The following is a 4,745-nucleotide window of genomic DNA, read 5'->3' as shown; positions in this document are numbered from 1 at the left end:
ATGCAGCTTGCATTCCATTCAGACTCTGAGAAATCATATTGACTTGATGAGTCAATATTTTGTTCTGAGCCAATATAGCATTCAGAGTATCAACTTCAAGAACTCCCTTCTTTGTAAGCGTCCCATTACTCACAGGATTCCTCTCAGAAGTGTACATAAACTGGTTATTAGCAACCATGTCAATGAGTTCTTAAGCTTCTGTAGGCGTTTTCTTTAGGTGAATGGATCCACCTGCAGAAGTATCCAATGACATCTTTGATATCTTAGATAAACCATCATAGAAGATATCCAGGATGGTCCATTCTGAAAGCATGTCAGAAGGACACTTTTTGGTCAGCTGCTTGTATCTTTCCCAAGCTTCATAGAGGGATTCACCTTCTTTCTGTCTGAAGGTTTGAACATCCACTCTAAGCTTGCTCAGCTTTTGAGGAGGAAAGAACTTGGCTAAGAAAGCCGTGACCAGCTTATCCCAAGAGTTCAGGCTGTCTCTGGGTTGAGAGTCCAACCAGATTCTAGCTCTGTCTCTTACAGCAAATGGGAAAAGCATGAGCCTGTAGACTTCAGGATCTACTCCATTAGTCTTAACAGTATCACAGATCTGCAAGAATTCAGTTAAGAACTGAAAAGGATCTTCAGATGGAAGTCCATGAAACTTACAGTTCTGCTGCATCAGAGAAACTAGCTGAGGTTTCAGCTCAAAGTTGTTTGCTCCAATGGCAGGAATGGAGATGCTTCTTCCATGTAAATTAGAATTAGGTGCAGTAAAGTCACCAAGCATTCTCCTTGCATTATTATTATTTTCGGCTGCCATCTCCTCTTGCTGTTCGAAAATTTCTGAAAGGTTCTCTCTGGATTGTTGTAATTTAGCTTCTCTTAATTTCCTCTTCAAAGTCCTTTCAGGTTCTGGATCTGCTTCAACAAGAATGTTCTTGTCCTTGCTCCTGCTCATATGAAAAAGAGAGAACAGAAAAATAATAATAATAGGGGTCCTTTTTACCACAGTATAGAGGTCCCAGTGTGAGTTGGAAGAAAAGAAGAAGAAATTCGAACACAGATGGAAGAGGGGGTTCGAATTTAAGTGAGATGATGTGTTAGTAGATGAATAAATAAATAGAATAAGATGAGAGAGGGAGAGGATTTTCGAAAATAATTTTTGAAAGAGGGTTAGTAATTTTCGAAAATTAATTTTGAAAAGGGTTAGTAGTTTTTCGAAAATTCAAATAAAAAATAAAATAATTAGTTTACTTAAAAAGAAATTTTGAAAAAGAGGGAAGATATTTTCGAAAATTAGAGAGAGAGAGTTAGTTAGGTGGTTTTGAAAAAGATGAGAAACAAACAAAAAGTTAGTTAGTTAGTTGAAACAAATTTTGAAAAGATAAGAAGTTAGGAAGTTAGAAAAGATATTTTGAAATCAAATTTTTGAAAAAGATAAGATGAGAAGATATTTTTGAAAAGATATGATTGAAATTGGTTTTGAAAAAAGGTTTGATTTTTTTTTAAAATCACAATTAATGACTTGATTCACAAGAAATCATGAGATATGATTCTAGAACTTAAAGTTTGAATCTTTCTTAACAAGCAAGTAACAAACTTAAAATTTTTGAATCAAAATATTAATTGTTATTGTTATTTTCAAAAATTTGATATAAAAATAAGAAAAAGATTTTTGAAAAAGATTTTTGGAATTTTCGAAAATAACTAAGAAGTTTGAAAAAGATTTGATTTTTGAAAAAGATTTTGAAAAAGATAAGATTTTCAAATTGAAAATTCGATTTAACTCATAAGAAACAACTTGATTTTGAAAATTTTTAAAAAAGTCAATCCAAATTTTTGAATTTGAGAGAAAAAGGGAAAGATATTTTTTTGATTTTTGAATTTTTATGATGAGAGAGAAAAACAAGAAAAATGATGCAATGCATGAAAGTTATGGATCAAAACAATGAATGCATGCAAGAATGCTATGAATGTCAAGATGAACACCAAGAACACTATGAAGATCATGATGAACATCAAGAACACATTTTTGAAAAATTTTTTTATGCAAGGAAAACATGCAAGACACCAAACTTAGAAATCTTTAATGCTTAGGCACTAAGAATTCAAGAATGCATATGAAAAACAAGAAAAGACACAAAACATGCAAATGCAAAGATCAAACAAGAAGACTTACCAAGAACAACTTGAAGATCATGAAAAACACCATGAATGCATGAAATTTTCGGAAAAAAAAATGCAAGATGCACATGCAATTGACACCAAACTTATAACATGACTCAAGACTCAAACAAGAAACACAAGATATTTTTTTGATTTTTATGATTTTATAATAATTTTTTTGTATTTTTTTTCAAAAATTATTTGAAAAACAAAAATAAGGATTTCAAAATCTTTAATATGAATTCCAGGAATCTTATGCTCTTTAGTCTAAAGCTCCAATCAAAGGGTCAGACATGGCTTAATAGCCAGTCAAGCTTTAGAATGGATTTACATCCATTGAGGTGATTAGTTGAAGACCAATCCCAAAAGAGTTTGGGTATGGCTTTTCAGCCAGACAGGATTCAACATGTTACCATGAAACTCTAGAATTCATTCTTGAAAGTTTTGAAGCCATAGAATAATTTATTTTTGAAAACATTTTTATTTTAAATTTTTTTTTTCGAAAACAAAGGAGAAAATTTTGAAAGATTTTTGAAAAATTTTTGAAGAGAAAACAAAAAGAAAATTACCTAATCTGAGCAACAAGATGAACCGTCAGTTGTCCATACTCGAACAATCCCTGGCAACGGTGCCAAAAACTTGGTGTGCAGAAATTGTGATTACACTTTAATTATGTAAAATTCATCGCTCTTTCTTTCCCTGGTAATGGCGCCCAAAAACATGATGCCAATACCATGGTTCACAATTTCGCACAACTAACCAGCAAGTGCACTGGGTCGTTCAAGTAATACCTTACGTGAGTAAGGGTCGAATCCTACGGAGATTGTTGGTATGAAGCAAGCTATGGTCACCTTGTAAATCTCAGTCAGGCGGATATAAAATAGTAATGGGGTTTTCGAAAATAATTAATAAAACAGGGATAGAAATACTTATGTAAATCATTGGTGAGAATTTCAGATAAGCGAATAGAGATGCTTTCGTTCCTCTGAACCTCTGCTTTCCTGCTATCTTCACCCAATCAGTCTTACTCCTTTCCATGGCTGGCTTTATGTAATGCATCACCATTGTCAATGGCTACTTTCGGTCTTCTCTCGGGAAAATGATCCAAATGTCCTGTCACGGCACGGCTAATCGTCTGGAGGCATCACCCTTGTCAATGGTTACATCCTATCCTCTCAGTGAAAATGGTCAACGCACCCTGTCACGGCACGGCTATTCATCTGTCGGTTCTCGATCATGCTGGAATAGGATTTACTATCCTTTTGCGTCTGTCACTACGCCTAGCAATCACGAGTTTGAAGCTCGTCACAGTCATTCAGTCATTGAATCCTACTCGGAATACCACAGACAAGGTTTAGACTTTCCGGATTCTCTTGAATGCCGCCATCATTCTAGCTTACACCACGAAGATTCCGATTAAGAGATCTAAGAGATACTCATTCAATCTAATGTAGAACGGAAGTGGTTGTCAGGCACGTGTTCATAGGGAATGATGATGATTGTCACATTCATCACATTCAGGTTGAAGTGCGAATGAATATCTTGGAAGCGAAATAAGATGAATTGAATAGAAAACAGTAGTACTCTGCATTAATCTTTGAGGAACAGCAGAGCTCCACACCTTAATCTATGGAGTGTAGAAACTCTACCGTTGAAAATACATAAGTGATAATGGAGTTCATTGGTCTCGGCCCCAGAGGGGAACCGGAGTAACCAAGACTCTGAATACAATGATAAAAAGTTCTATTTATAATAAACTAGTCACTAGGGTTTACAGAAGTAAGTAATTGATGCATAAATCCACTTCCGGGGCCCACATGGTGTGTGCTTGGGCTGAGCTTGAGTGTTGCACATGTAGAGGTCATTCTTGGAGTTGAACGCCAGGTTTTGTGCCAGTTTGGGCGTTGAACTCCACTTTGCAGCTTGTTTCTGGCGCTGGACGCCAGAATTGGGCAGAAAGCTGGCGTTGAACGCCAGTTTGCGTCGTCTAAACTTGGGCAAAGTATGGACTATTATACATTGCTGAAAAGCCCTGGATGTCTACTTTCCAACGCAATTGGAAGCGCGTCATTTTGAGTTCTGTAGCTCCAGAAAATCCAATTTGAGTGCAGGGAGGTCAGAATCCAACAGCATCAGCAGTCCTTCTTCAACCTCTGAATCTGATTTCTGCTCAAGTCCCTCAATTTCAGCCAGAAAATACTTAAAATCACAGAAAAACACACAAACTCATAGTAAAGTCCAGAAATGTGAATTTAACATAAAAACTAATGAAAACATCCCTAAAAGTAACTAGATTCTACTAAAAACATACTAAAAACAATGTCAAAAAACATATAAATTATCCGCTCATCACTCACCATTTATTTTATAGGTGGGACCAAGAATAAATATGAAAGAGAAACCATTCAAGGGTAGAAGATCATACTTTACCCTCTAAAATACAAATTTTAAATTTAGAGGATCCAAATTCTAATAAATGTGTCAAGTTCTAAAATAATAATAATAGTGATAATAATAAAATCTTAGTATATGATACTATTTTTATGAACTATGCTTTTTAGAAAAACAATTCCAATCAAGAATACAAT

At 34.9% G+C, this 4,745-nt stretch overlaps 1 non-coding gene across 1 annotated transcript; it reads left to right on the top strand.

The window, feature by feature from the left end:
• Window positions 1-307: 307 nt before the first annotated feature.
• On the top strand, window positions 308-415 carry LOC112746065 (small nucleolar RNA R71). The gene has a single exon (XR_003173965.1). It is a non-coding gene; the product is annotated as a small nucleolar RNA R71 (small nucleolar RNA).
• Window positions 416-4,745: the final 4,330 nt, after the last annotated feature.

This window comes from Arachis hypogaea, chromosome 14 (assembly GCF_003086295.3).
Source record: "Arachis hypogaea cultivar Tifrunner chromosome 14, arahy.Tifrunner.gnm2.J5K5, whole genome shotgun sequence".
Classification (NCBI taxonomy): Eukaryota; Viridiplantae; Streptophyta; class Magnoliopsida; order Fabales; family Fabaceae; genus Arachis; species Arachis hypogaea.
Note: the sequence above shows the minus strand (reverse complement) of the source record. Positions and strands in the feature narration are given on the sequence as shown.